The 15,752-nt window shown below is 40.6% G+C and overlaps 1 pseudogene; it reads right to left on the bottom strand.

The window, feature by feature from the left end:
• Positions 1–3,442: 3,442 nt before the first annotated feature.
• On the bottom strand, positions 3,443–14,387 carry LOC115134921 (pyruvate dehydrogenase E1 component subunit alpha, somatic form, mitochondrial-like; annotated as a pseudogene).
• Positions 14,388–15,752: the final 1,365 nt, after the last annotated feature.

The raw sequence follows: 15,752 nt of genomic DNA, 5'->3' as shown, positions 1-15,752 counted from the left end.
TTGGGCGGTGCTCGGCGTCGCCGGTTTACTATCCGCTACCATTCCCTTTTTCCTTTTCTGGTTGTTTTGTCTGTGTTCCTTTTCACACCTGGTTTCAATTGCTTTTATTTCTGTGTGTATATAGGGCACCTGTTGCCTGCCTTAATTCATGCAGGATTAAGCTTGTGGGTATTTGCGTTCGATTATCTATGCTGTTTATTGTTTTCGCTATTACGTACGTGTATGTAGTGTCGGAACTGTGGTTGTTCCTCCGTGTATTGACACGAGTTTCTGTTCCTTCCAGAGCGTAGTTTTGGATTTTCATCTGTGCCAATTTTGTATTGGTGGACTATGTGTGTATATATATATATATGTATACATATATCTATATTAAACACGCTTCTCAGAAATCCCTGCTCTCCTACACCTCTCACCGAGACGCACCTTATCACACCTGCTAAAATCGGTTTCCTATTGAGCATACTTCTTTCCGCAAGAAATATCATAGTTTGATTACATTTTAGGGTATCAGAGGAGCAAATAGAAATGTATTTTGACTTGTTGAAACAAAGTTTAGGGGTAGATTTTCAGATTACTTTCTCTGTATGTTGAACGAGTGGATTACTCAAATCGATGGTGCCAACTAAACTGACTTTTTGGGATATAAAGAAGGATTTTGTCTAACAAAACAACACTATAGCTGGGACCCTTTGGATGACAAATCAGAGAAAGATTTTCCAAAAGTAAGTGAATATTTAAATGCTATTTGTGAATTCATGAAACCTGTGCTGGTGGAAAAATATTTTTACGTGGGGCGCCGTCCTCAAACAATCGCATGGCATGTTTTCTCTGTAATAGCTACTGTAGATCGGACAGTGCAGTTAGATTAACAAGAATTTAAGCTCTCAACCGATATAAGACATGTACAGTGGGGCAAAAAAGTATTTAGTCAGCAACCAATTGTGCAAGTTCTCCCACTTAAAAAGACGAGAGGCCTGTAATTATCATCATAGGTACACTTCAACTATGACAGACAAAATTACAAAGAAAATCCAGAAAATCACATTGTAAGATTTTTTATGAATTTATTTGCAAATTATGGTGGAAAATAAGTATTTGGTCACCTACAAACAAGCAAGATTTCTGGCTCACAGATCTGTAACTTCTTCTTTAAGAGGCTCCTCTGTCCTCCACTCGTTACCTGTATTAATGGCACCTGTTTGAACTTGTTATCAGTATAAAAGACACCTGTCCACAACCTCAAACACTGCAAACTCCACTATGGCCCAAGACCAAAGAGCTGTCAAAGGACACCAGAAACAAAATTGTAGACCTGCACCAGGCTGGGAAGACTGAATCTGCAATAGGTAAGCAGCTTGGTTTGAAGAAATCGACTGTGGGAGCAATTATTAGGAAATGGAAGACATACAAGACCACTGATAATCTCCCTCGATCTGGGGCTCCACGCAAGATCTCACCCCGTGTGGTCAAAATGATCACAAGAACGGTAAGCAAAAATCTCAGAACCACACGGGGGGACCTAGTGAATGACCGGCAGAGAGCTGGGACCAAAGTAACAAAGCCTACCATCAGTAACACACTACGCCGCCAGGGACTCAAATCCTGCAGTGCCAGATGTGTCCCCCTGCTTAAGCCAGTACATGTCCAGGCCCGTCTGAAATTTGCTAGAGAGCATTTGGATGATCCAGAAGAAGATTGGGAAAATGTCATTTGGTCAAATGAAACCAAAATATAACTTTTTGGTAAAAACTCAACTCGTCGTGTTTGGAGGACAAAGAATGCTGAGTTGCATCCAAAGAACACCATACCTACTGTGAAGCATGGGGGTGGAAACATCATGCTTTGGGGCTGTTTTTCTGCAAAGGGACCAGGACGACTGATCCGTGTAAAGGAAAGATTGAATGGGGCCATGTATCGTGAGATTCTGAGTGAAAACCTCCTTCCATCAGCAAGGGCATTGAAGATGAAACGTGGCTGGGTCTTTCAGCATGACAATGATCCCAAACACACCGCCCGGGCAACGAAGGAGTGGCTTTGTATGAAGCATTTCAAGGTCCTGGAGTGGCCTAGTCAGTCTCCAGATCTCAACCCCATAGACATTTTTGGAGGGAGTTGAAAGTCTATGTTGCCCAGCAACAGCCCCAAAACATCACTGCTCTAGAGGAGATCTGCATGGAGGAATGGGCCAACAGTGTGTGAAAACCTTTTGAAGACTTACAGAAAACGTTTGACCTCTGTCATTGCCAACAAAGGGTATATAACAAAGTATTGAGGTAAACTTTTGTTATTGACGAAATACTTATTTTCCACCGTAATTTGCAAATAAATTCATAAAAAATCCCACAATGTGATTTTCAGGATTTTTCCCCCTCATTTTGTCTGTCATAGTTGAAGTGTACCTATGATGAAAATTACAGGCCTCTCTCATCTTTTTAAGTGGGAGAACTTGCACAATTGGTGGCTGACTAAATACTTTTTTGCCCCACTGTATGTATGTATATGTAACTAAATATTTAATATCCATAATTTGTATGATTATTTATTTGAATTGCGCGCCCTCCAGCGGGACGCCTAGGCCTAAAAGGTTTTTAAGAAGGAAAGAAATTCCACAAATGAACTTTTAACAAGGCCCACCTGTTAATTGAAATGCATTCCAGGTGACTACCTCATGAAACTGGTTGAGAGAATGCCAAGAGTATGCAAAGCTGTCATCAAGGCAAAAGGTGGCTACTTTGAAGAATCTAAAATATATTTTCATATAATAACACTTTTTTGGTTACTACGTGATTCCATATGTGTTATTTCATAGTTTTGATGTCTTTACTATTATTCTACAATGTAGAAAATAGTAAAAAATAAATAGAAAATCCTTGAATGAGTAGGTGTGTCCAAACCTTTGACCGGTACTGTACAACAGCCAAATCTTAAAAACAGAGACAGACCCTCCACACACTCTCCAAGCCAGCGGTGGACAACCCTGCTCCTGGAGAGCTATAGGGTGTGCGAGCTTACATATCAGCATTAACACACATGATACAGCTTATCAAAGACTTGATGAGAGGTTGATATGCCGTATCAGGTTTGTTAGTGCTGGGCTGTCCAATGCAATTCACCTCCCATTCAAAGACCAATCCCTCAGTATCAGGAGAATACGTACCAATTCTGACATAATATAAAACGACATATTATACGCTACACAGTACATATTGTGAATAAATACTAGTGACATCACAGGGTCAGAGGTGATGACACTGGTTTGGAATGCTGCTACAGACTCAACTCTAACCACAATCTCATCTCCTAGTGCGAGAGAAGGGAATGAGAGAAGGAGGATAAGAAGAGAGGAGGAGTAAACTTTCACCCAGGGGTTGATGTGGCAGAGGGTTGAAGAGGATGTGTACCTGATGGACTGTAGTTTGGTCCAGATTTTGTGTGTGTGTGTCTAGATGACAGACTTTAGTTTGACCCAGGGGTGTGGTCCGGCGTACCTCCATGGGCGGATTGTTGGCGAAGATGTGGTTGCAGAGCTCGTCCAATGACGGCTCTGGCTCAAACTGAGCCCCATTCTCGTTCACTTTCCTGATCTTTACATCTATTTCTTAAGGATTGAAGGAGGGAATAAAAAAATCATATTTGAGCACTTGGACCACCTGTGTGTGTGTGTGTTTGTGTGTGTGTGTGTGTGTGTCTGTGTGTCTCTGTGTGTGTGTGCATGTTGGTGAAAATGTGTGTACCTTGAGCTCCTTGACAGAAGCCATGTTGTTGGACAGCATGCATTCCTTCAGCATAGTGATGGGGTCACTCTTACTGCACACTTCCTGGATCTCCTCACGGGTATGGTTGCTACAGGAAGTTAAATCTCACACAGGAAGATGGGTTAGACCTGATTAGCAGGGTTCAGCTCTAGCCCTTGGTTGATGAGAGAGAGAAAGACAGAGCCCTGGAAAGGAAGCGGTGCTAGAGTAATAGGATGCATCCCAAACCAATACCGAACTAAAAGGGTGTCTAGACAGGTTCAAATAGGGAGTGAGGGAGAGTGGCAACACAAGAAGGTGGGTCAGGCTAAAACAGAACGGAGTACGGGATGAGAGAGAGAGTAGAGGAGGAGTGAGGAGGCGGAGAGAGACCCGGGGGTAGATAACGGTCACAGGGTCAGAGGTCAGAGATTACATCTCATCTAACCCCAGGGCCGCTCATGCTGTGTCCATGGTAACAGTAGGTCTCCAGCTCCATGACAATAGGACCCTGCCAGAGAGGTTTCCAATCCAAGAGAGTCAACAAGGTAGCCAACATCATGACAGTGCTGATCAGGGATTTCTATTGGAGCAGCAGTTTCTCAGCATCTTCCTATATCTATGCTTTTTGGCCCTGCAGTACACAAGGAGTGTCAGTAGTGGTTAAACAGGGACCAGTTGCAGCTCTGTACTGGAGTCTCTTCCACAGAGTCTCTCAGAGTTGGTCACATAGCCTTCCTCTGTCAGGGAAGAGACACTGGTGCGATACTAGAAGCTGATCATCACTCTGAGATTAGACTGTCTGAGACAAGGTGATTCTTAGCACTCTTCAAGCTCTTAAACCACTTATAACATTCTCATCTCTGCACCAATCAGAACTCATATTCTCAAGCTCTACAAGCAATCATATCTCACCTTCCTGGCTTTGCAGTGGTCTGCAGCGAACCTGTTGGCCTCCCTCACACACAAAACGTCCATGCCGTCCACCTATACCCAGAGTTAGGAAGGTCAATATAGCAGAGATACTGTACACTCACTGATTGTGTGTGTGTCCTACCATGAGGCCAATAATATTGTTTCTTGAAGTACCCAGTGCTAGCAGAGGACTTCTCCACATGCGTTCCCATGCCAAACTGGTTTTTCTCACAGATGAAGATACACTGCTTCCACAGAGACATCATGTTGAAAGACTCAAAGATCTGGCCCTGCTTGGACAAGAGGAGGAGAGTCGATGATGATGATGAAGATGACTACTGCAACCGTTAGATAGATAGAACAAGTCTCACCTGGTTGGCTGCTCCGTCTACAGTTTATTAGGCTACAGACAAAACGGTTATGATGAACTTCACAGGATAGTGAAAGTGCCTGTTGATGAGCTTGATGCTCCTTTAAATAAATATCGAGGGTCTAATTCTGGTGACATGATGGCTGCCATTTGACAAGTTTGTCCAAAATAATCTCATCATGTAGTAGGCTAAACCTGGTCTGTATCTGCAAGCTGTTAGGTTAGAGCGAACATGCCAATACCAGAGTGGACACATTCGCTATATCTACAGTGGCTTGCGAAAGTATGCGCCCCCCTTGGCATTTTTTCTATTTTGTTGCCTTACAACCAGGAATTAAAATATTTGTTTTATTGTTAAACAAACAAGAAATAAGACAAAAAAAACTTGAGCATGCATAACTTTTCAACCCACCCCCCCAAGAGCCACCTTTTGCAGCTGCAAGTTTCTTGGGGTATGTCTCTGCAAGCTTGGCACATCTAGCCACTGGGATTTTTGCCCATTCTTCAAGGCAAAACTGCTCCAGCTCATTCAAGTTGGATGGGTTCCACTGGTGTACAGCAATCTTTAAATCATACCATCATACCACATATTCTTAATTGGATTGAGGTCTGGGCTTTGACAAGGCCATTCCAAGACATTTAAATGTTTCTCCTTAAACCACTCGAGTGTTGCTTTAGCAGTCTGCTTAGGGTCATTGTCCTGCTGGGAGGTGAACCTCTGTCCCAGTCTCAAATCTCTGGAAGACTGAAACAGGTTTCCTTCAAGAATTTCCCTGTATTTAGCACCATCCATCATTCCTTCAATTCTGACCAGTTTCTCAGTCCCTGCCAATGAAAAACATCCTCACAGCATGATGCTGCCACCACCATGCTTCACTGTGGAGATGGTTTTCTCGGGGTGATGAGAGAGGTTTGCACCAGACAGTTTCCTTGAGGGCCAAAAAGCTAAATTTTAGTCTCATCTGACCAGAAAACCTTCTTCCATATGTTTGGGGAGTCTCCCACATGCCTTTTGGCAAACACCAAATGTGTTTGCTTATTTTTTCTTTAAGCATGGCTGTTTTCTGACCACTCTTCCATTAAGGCCAGCTCTGTGGAGTGTACGGCTTAAAGTGGTCCTGTGGACAGACACTCCAATCTCTGCTGTGGAGCTTTGCAGCTCCATTCAGGGTTATCTTTGGTCTCTTTGTTCCCTCTCCTATTAATGCCCTCCTTGCCTGGTCCGTGAGTTTTGGTGGGTGGCCCACTCTTAGCAGGTTTGTTGTGGTGCCATATTCTTTCCATTTTTTAATATTGGTTTTAATGGTGCTCCGTGGGATGTTCAAAGTTACGGATATTTTTTTTATAACTCAACCCTGATCTGTACTTCTCCAAAACGTTGTCCCTGTTTGGAGAGCTCTTTGGTCTTCATGGTGCCGCTTTGCTTGGTGGTTCCCTTTGCATAGTGGTGTTGCAGACTCTGGGGCCTTTCAGAACAGGTATCTATATACTGAGATCACTTAAATAAAGTCCACCTGTGTGCAATCTAACTAATTATGTGACTTCTGAAGGTAATTGGGGGCTTCATAGCAAAGTGAATACAATATGCACGCACCATTTTTCCACTTTTTATTTTTTGAAACAAGTTAAAAATTTCAGTTCACCAATTTGGACTATTTTGTGTATGTTCATTACATGAAATCCATATAAAAATCAAGTGAATTACAGGATGTAATGCAACAAAATAGGAAAAACACCAAGGGGAATGAATACTTTTGCAAGGCACTCTACCTAACATTTTTGTGACAAAACTCTCAGTAGGCCTAAAGCTGAAAATGCAAAGTAAACCCATTTAACTTGTATTTTTTATTCGATACCTGGAAATTCAATGGCGAAAGTTATTTTTTATGTGCACTACATATTTACACATACTTTTATCCTCAACAAGTCAATTTGATTGAAACACAATTCTGATAGAAAAATGCAGCGGCCATATTGTTTTTATGCATATTTTTGAATATTCACATGAAAATATGTTGCCAATTGGATGGAAACCTAGCTATAGACACCCTACAGACTCTGCCAAGTGCGCTAGTCCGGCGTCACTTTGATTATGGCTGCACATCATGGTTCACCAGCAGAACCAAACATCTAAAGAATAAGCTACAGACCAGCCAAACAAGCTTGTAATAATTGTACCCATAATCCCCCCTTCATACCCCCTTCATACTCATCAGGAGGTTGAGCATTTTTTCGTTTGTATCTCTGTAATGTGTCTGTATCTATGTCATTGTATATGTATTGATGTAAAAATAGGGACCACAACGGAAATAAGTCCCCAACTTTATTGAGCAATACCAGTCACTTTAACAAATCTTTGTACCCACTGGGCACACACTGGTTGAATCAACGTTGTTTCCACGTCATTTAAATTAAATTATGTTGAATCAATGTGGAATAGACAATGAATTGACGTCTGTGCCCAGTGCGCACTGTGTGTGCACATATATATATATATATATATATATATATGTATGTATTTTTATTTTACTGATAAATAAAATCAATCATTCTGAACTGTGCAGTGGCCACTTACAAAACATAATTTTAAAAAATGACAATCAGAGTTTGTCAAGCCAAGCCTTCGATACTTGGTAAGCCTACAAGGTAGGAGGATGTATTTTCTGTTTTTGACAAGATTGACATAGTTTATTTATTGTAGTGTTGAAAATGCAATCCATGATATTGAAGTGCCTGAAGTGTCAGTATGCTTTGTTTGTTAATTAATTCATACTTTTTAAAATATATTTTTTATTAAACAAAATACAAACAACACGATCATGACAACAACAAGACAAGACAACCACAAGAAGTGAGGACGATGTATATACATGACAATACTCAAACAGACAAACACACACGATACAACACATTTGGACAAAACAGTTATCGGCAATGCCATGGTGTAGCCTAATACCAAAATAAATAAATAAGGAAAACCATTGTTAGCTTACATTCCATGGCATATGGAGCATTTAGCCTTTATAGTAACATATATTTACATTAATTATTATTGTTCAAAAACACTAGTCGACTTTGTCTAAGAAATATGCCTAAAGAGCTTCCCAACACTCCGCCTTGCTTAGCTTCTCCCACTTTCTTTGATGCTGTTGAATTTTCTGATTTCTAGTAGCAATTGTACTTTAAAAAATGAATCGGTGTATTGAAAATTGCTCAAAAAGGTTTGGTGTTAGAGATGTCAAATTGTGTGTTTTGTATATAAATATTTTACCTAGAAGAAGTACCGTGTTGTTATTTGAAGGACTATGAACATTGAGGTCACCAAAGATGACAAGCTGAGGGTTATCCCTCTAGATTCTAAGCCGGGGGAGGGGGGGGGGGGTTAAGCTAACATATGGAATTGTTTTAAGATGATCAGTCCATGCAAACAACAGATATCTCTACCTTAAACAGACTGATTTTTCAATTATGTTAATTATTTGCGGAAATTGTAGGCTAAGGGTTAATATGTAGTTTGATGGAGTGATGGGAAAGCCGGCCTTGAACTTGTAGCCAAAATGAGCTCATTGTTGGACATTACCAATTCAGATGGATTATGTCCTCCTCCTCTTCATTACAGAATCTGCATTGAGAGTCTTGCTCAATACCCCAAATGCAAAGCATTATCTTTGTTGACAGAATATAAAAAATATCTTTAACTGAAAGGCTCTTGAGTATGTATCTGTTGTTGTTTTGTATGTGAGTTTGAAGACCTGCTTCCGTGATTATGGGTTGTCAAAGACATCTTCCCAGTATGTTTGAAACTTTTATGGAATTGCAGATAGGTCGTGGAAATTCAAAGCAAATTGATATATTTCAGAATATATTTTATGTTTTTCTAACCATAAAAAAAATATATAGTTCCCCATTCAAATGAATGACATCCGGAGCGTAACAGAGTGCTTATTTATGGTTAATGTGAATGAGGCATATCGCGGTTCCACCTCCAACAAAACACCAGCTATACGAATATCGGTTAAAGCGGATCTGCTTGAATCTGGCCCTAAATCTGCCAAGTTGAACATTGTCTGGTTAATTATGCTAAACATTGAAGAAAAAAAATCCTTAATTTAATCAACAACAAAGCGGTCATCTCACCTCTGCTTTTGAAAAAGCTGATGGATGGGCCTGGAGAAATGCAACCACTCTCAAATTCATAGACAGAGCTATGGATCCAAGGACTGACCATCCATGATGTCAAAAGTGTAGTTTTAACCATGTTTAACGGGCTATACAGTTTTTTGTTCACATTTGCATTGTTTACAAACATTGGAATAAAAAAAAACTATATTTTGGGTTCTGATTGGTAAGGCAGTTGAACTAAGCTCATGAGTTATAGTCTTCAAGAATCAATGGGTATATTGCATTAATTAACAAGTCCAAAATTGTATGTAGTAACTAAAGATTCTACCTTTAATCACTGGATATAATGGCTTGTCTACGGTGGCCTATAGGGGGCAAAGTCATTGTTAGTCTGTAACCTGAAGACAAAAAGAACCAGTATCAAATGGCACACAAGGTCAACTATTTGGCAATTTCTTACATTGATAAAGCTGGAGAGATGACATTTCTTCTCAGTTTTACTTGTTAAGATTGAACTCACCTCTAGAGTGAGCTCTTTCCACATGATTGACCAGGTCCAATTCCATTTCAGAAGTCAGGTGCTCAGCCCAAGTCTCTTTCCCCTGCCCTAAGTGTTCTCATAGATCTGACAGAAGAGTGATGCCTTTAGAGGGGCGCTTCAGCCATATTGCTGACTGTCTAGTCCTTTCAGATAGTCATAGTGAACTGAACACCACATGGTCAGCATAGCAGTTAGGGTTGTTGAAATGGAAGCATCTGAATCTATTTACAATATTGACTTTTTAGTGATTCATTTTAAGAAAGGCATCCTTTGTTTAACCAAAGTAACCAATATCTTCTTGCAGATACGGCATGTAACTTGTTTCGAGTCTGTATAACTGCGCTACCCTAAGTCCGTACAGAGTTTTCAGTTTCACTCTTGTATAGAAACTATTTAAAGATAATGACTTTTTTTTGGGTGAAAACACCCTAAACCCTAAATTGAGGCTGCAGGGTAAACCTGGCCTACAGACATTACCTCTCTGTTGCAGGCAAATGAGGCGGGAAGTAGGTACCAGGCCCTGAAGGTTCATGGGTAATTCAGGCCTCGACCTCTCTGAGTTCAATCACAACGTAACCAAACCCAATAGCATTTACCGTGGAAAGCACAGACTTTGGCTGTGACTATTCAGTTAAACAATCATAGTTCTGTTTAAGACATTACAGAATAAATGTGAACGTGATTATATAAATCCACACAATATTAGTCCTCCTAATTAACAGAATGACGGTTCGCCTCGGGTTCTAATCACTTGCGGAAAGACCCGTTTCAGACGAGCACAGAAAATCCTCTGTCGTCTCATAATAGCTGCCTTCATATCCTCCATTAATTGTTCAGTCTCCATTTGGAAACCCAAATATTGCCCTTAGCCCTCCCAGCTAAACTGCACTTTATTTATAAAACAGGAATACTGTGGTTCTTCCCTGAACGGAGGCTTTGAACCACATTTGCATATTAAGCTGACGGCTCGACAGGATTTTCACGCATGATGCTGATTGCAGCTGACGTCGGGGTTAAATTTCTGCCCTGTGCTGCTGGTCTGAAGGGAGTCGGACCGCCGGAAACAGAGCACAGCTGCTGGACCGCGAGGCTGTTCAGAGACACAGGACATTTTTTTAAATGAACTGACCTGAAATCTGTCTTCAACTCAGTAGACCACAACTCTAATATTTGGCATCATGGTATGCTATTAACATTATTGTACTTGCACAAATGGTCTAGTGTGAAAAGATGATTGCCCAAATAATTCTCATGATTTAAAAGTAGGGTACAGGGTATTTAGAGGACTCCTTCTTGTTGAACGATCTCACTACTACCCTCATTGAACTCATCAGTCTGTCAACATAGGGAAGGTCAAGGCTACAGTTTGTAATCTCAAGGTAATGAACCTCTCACACTTTCATACACTGAAGTTGAATGCAGAAAAATGTTAAACTCTTATATTAGGCCTACATGACCAGTAGGTGTGTGTGTAGCTCGCTCTCCATGTAGCTATCTCTGTACCAATTTAACAACTCTGATTAGAAAGTACAGTAAGTAGGCTAGCCTATCTTAGGCTAAATCAATCCAAATGGTTCATAGTCAAATAGTGACAACCTGTTTACTCTGTGAGGGTCTTAGGGACTGAATGACAGGCTGACAAGAGTCTCAGTTCAAGAGGAGTGAAATCACCCATAAGGGGAAAAAGGCCATTGAGGGGGGCATCCTGCGCTCAAACGTATTCTCCTCTTGAAGGGGGCACAGATGGGTAGCGAGGGGAAGTGCAATGCTCCTTCTTTTGAAATTTATTTTGAAATTCAACACCACGTGCGCACACACACACACACACACACACACACACACACACACACACACACACACACACACACACACACACACACACACACGTCGGCTGTGTTAAAGTGGGTTCACCTTGGAACGAGAAGTTTACCCTCTCATAGCTTTGGGTAAATGTAATATGCCGGATGTTCATAATTTTCAACCCACATGACAGGATTTATAAGTGGAACTTTTACCGTTGTCAATGAAGGATTAAACCATCTCTCCGCCTCCATTTAATCTTGGTATAAAATAGTACTTTGCTAAGACACAGTTTGAGCCGTTTTGGTAGCTGGAGTCATCTGGTTCAAAATGGCCTCCTCCTTGAAGCACGTTAAAGCAACCAGCCAGGTTTGTGGCCTTGAAGTTTTTGCATGTTTGCCATAGAGTTTGATACTTTAATGTTTTTTTTGTCTTGTGTTTATAACTGGCTTCAAAACATTATTGTCACCATCTTCACCACATAGTGACTTAAAAACAATGACATATTCCATTGACAAAGTTGGATTAAATTACTTTTTATTCTAGTTCTTATAATGGCAACTTTTTCATAATTTAAAACACATGTACAAAAACAAACATCTACTTCTAAAATATAATACTTTTTTTATTGCTTTGGCACTATTTTTATAAGTATGTGGTGAATTTTCAAAACTCTTCGTACAAAACTCCAAACTGGTAACACCTGTAACGCAGCCAGTTGTACATTCAAAACCTTTCATTTTTCATTCATTTTGTTTGTAGACGTCTTTCACCACATAACCATTGATCCCAAGTACATTTGTTTAATCTCCAAAACACAACACAATGATGTCTTCTCAATGTTGTTAGTTTAACAACCAGTTAATCCAATAGAAAAAAACGGTGTTGATACATGTTTCAGAATTGCCATTTGAATGTAGTATGCTACAGTATTGTACATTACACTGTTTTCACACTAGGCAATACACTTGCACTACCCATAAAATTGTCTAAACGTCCAATTTCCATCATTTATATCTCATGTGGATCAAAGGTGTGATCACTGAAGACATCTTTCACAACAAAAACAAATTAAAGAAATTAAAGCAACAATAATGTTTCAATGGCACTAGTTTGCATCAAGCCTATCTTAAGCATCTGGCCATAGGTTCTCATCAAAACATCCGTAAATATCCTCACTGTTCATGCACCTGGGGAAATACCTTTTGGGAAGGCGAATTTGGGGAGTCTGACATAGCTCTGGATTTAAATCATTTTAGATATACAGTACCAGTCAAAAGTTTGGACACACCTACTCATTCAAGGGTTTTTCTTAATTTGTTACTATTTTCTACATTGTAGAATAATAGTAAAGACATAAACACTATGAAATAACACATATGGAATCATGTAGCAACCAAAAAATTGTTAAACAAATTAAAATATAGTTTATATATCAGATTCCACCCATTGCCTTGATGACAGCTTTGCACACTCTTGGCATTCTCTCAACCAGCTTCAAGAGGAATGATTTTCCAACAGTCTTGAAGGAGTTCCCACATATCCTTTTCCTTCACTCTGGAATGAGCTCGACCTCAGAGTAAAGGAAAAGCAGTGCATTTTACTGAGTAGTGGCTTCTGTCTGGCCACTCTACCATAAATGCCTGATTGGTAGAGTGCTGCAGAGAGGGTTGTCCTTCTGGAAGGTTCCCCAATCTCTACAGAGGAACTCTGGAGCTCTGTCAGAGTGATCATCGGGTTTTTGGTCACCTCCCTGACCAAGGCCCTTCTCCCCCGATTGCTCAGTTTGGCCGGGCAGCCAGCTCTAAGAATCATGGAGGTCCACTCTGTTCTTTGGGGACCTTCAATGCTGCAGAATGTTTTTGGTACCCTTCCCCAGATCTGTTCCTCCAGACAATCCTGTTTCGGAGCTCTACGGATAATTCCTTTGACCTTGTGGATTGTTTTTTTTTGCTCTGACATGCACTGTCAACTGTGTGACCTTATTTAGACAGGTGTGTGCCTTTCCAAATCAATACATTTTTTTGACAAAAATTTGATTAACCTGTTTTCCCTTTGTAATTATTGGGTATTGTGTGTAGATAAGTATTTTTTAGAATAAGGCTGTAACATAACAAAATGTGGAAAACGTCAAGTGGTCTGAATATTTTCTGAATACCCTGTATATCATACTTTTTATATTTTTTACTTTACGGACACGTGGCTCTCAAAATCTGTACAAACCATTTTGCATGTAAAATCTATAGGTTTACCAAAGTGATCATCAATTAAGGGCAGTTGGATTTAGTAATACTAAAATCTGTTTTAACAAAAGAGAAGAGTGAAACACGCAAAAATATAAACGCAACATGTACAGTGTTGGTCCCATGTTTTATGAGCTGAAATAAAATATCCCAGAAATGTTCCATATGCACAAAAAGCTTATTTCTTTTGAATTTTGTGCACAAATTTGTTTACATCCCTGTTAATGTGCATTTCTCCTTTGCCAAGATAATCCATCCACCTGACATGTGTGGCATACTAAGATACTGATTAACTTCTTCAGGGATCGGTGTCCCTCCCATGGGACAGTTGAGCTAATGTAGGCTAATGCGATTAGCATGAGTTTGTAAGTAACAAGAACATTTCCCAGGACATAGACATATCTGATACCGGGATACCCATGAGGCGGCGCATAATTGGTCTAGCATCATCCGGGTTTGGGGATGGTTTGGTCGGCCGGGATGTCCTTGTCCCTTTACGCTCTAGCGACTCCTGTGGCAGGTCAGGCCGGGCGCGATGCACGTTGACTTCAGTCGACAGGTGTACGGTGTTTCCTCCGACACATGCGGCTGGCTTCCAGGTTAAGCGAGCATTGTGTCAAGAAGCAGTGCTTCTTGGCGGCTTCGTGTTTCGGAGGATGCATGGCTCTCGACCTTCGCCTCTCCCGAGTCCATACGGGAGTTGCAGCGATGAGACAAGACTGCCTATTGGATATCACGAAAAAGGGGTAAAAAAAATGGCCAGTTATCTCATGTTTTGAGTGAGTGTGTAATTGGCATGCTGACTGCAGGAATGTCCACCAGAGCAGTTGCCAGAGAACTGAATGGTAATTTCTCTACCATAAGCCGCCTCCAACGTCATATTAGAGAATTTTGCAGTACGTCCAACCGGCCTCACAACTGCAGACCAGGTGTATCTACACCAGCCCAGGTCCTCCACATCTAGCTTCTTCACCTGCGGGATCGTCTGAGACCAGCCACCCGAAGAGCTGATGAAATTGAGTATTTCTGTCTGTAATAAAGATATTTTGTAGGGAATAACTCATTCTGATTGGCTGGGCCTGGCTCCCAAGTGGGTGGAACTCTGCCCTCCCAGGCCCACCCATGGCTGCGCCCCTGCCCAGTCGTGAAATCCATAGATTAGGGCCTAATAAATTCATTTCAATTGACTGCTTTCCTTATACGCACTGTAACTCAGTAAAATTATTGAAATTGTTGCATGTTGCACTTATATTTTTGCTCAGTATATTTCTAGATGAAACACTTAGTCACTTTTTACCAAATTCAATATGAATTTGTGTTGTACTTGGTCAATAAAAATGTGCTTAGAGTTTTGAAACAAATGCCTTTGGCTGATCAGTTTTGAGGTTTTTCCTAAGAGTTGTGAAAATCTACCACATACTTCTGAAAATTGCACCAAAGCGATGTGTTACAGTATGGTCACCCAGACAAATTAATTTAAAAATACTCTCACATACAATGTAGGAAAATATTTCTGGCTTTCTTCCACTTATACATAACAGGCTTGAAAATATTATTAAGGAGGGAATAAAAAGACAAACTAAATTCCAGAAGCTATCTTTATGATTCACTTGAGGGTAGTTTTAGTAGTAGAAAAAAACTTTATAATAACATTTTTTTACAACATAACACAAACGTCCCTCAAACAAATATACTTATGATACGTACACAGTATGCTTAACCTTATAGTGCCACTTCAATGCATCTGTTTTAAAGCGTTCTGTGTATATAATACATGTACTTTGTAAGCTGCCCATATAGGACACTGAGGTCTTTCACCGTAATTCTAGCTTGAGCGACCAATGAATCTGCCCCCCCCCCCCCCCCCCAAAAAGACATGAACACAAAACAACATGAGCTCCATCCCTTTGTGCACTGTTCAGATAGGGGAAAGTATTGGGATGTACAGTACAGTATGTACAGTATTAGTGAATGAGGATCCAGGTTCCTGGGGGGGGGGGTGGCATAGACTGACCAGGTGAAATATA

This window comes from Oncorhynchus nerka, linkage group LG10 (assembly GCF_034236695.1).
Source record: "Oncorhynchus nerka isolate Pitt River linkage group LG10, Oner_Uvic_2.0, whole genome shotgun sequence".
Lineage (NCBI taxonomy): Eukaryota > Metazoa > Chordata > Actinopteri > Salmoniformes > Salmonidae > Oncorhynchus > Oncorhynchus nerka.
Note: the sequence above shows the minus strand (reverse complement) of the source record. Positions and strands in the feature narration are given on the sequence as shown.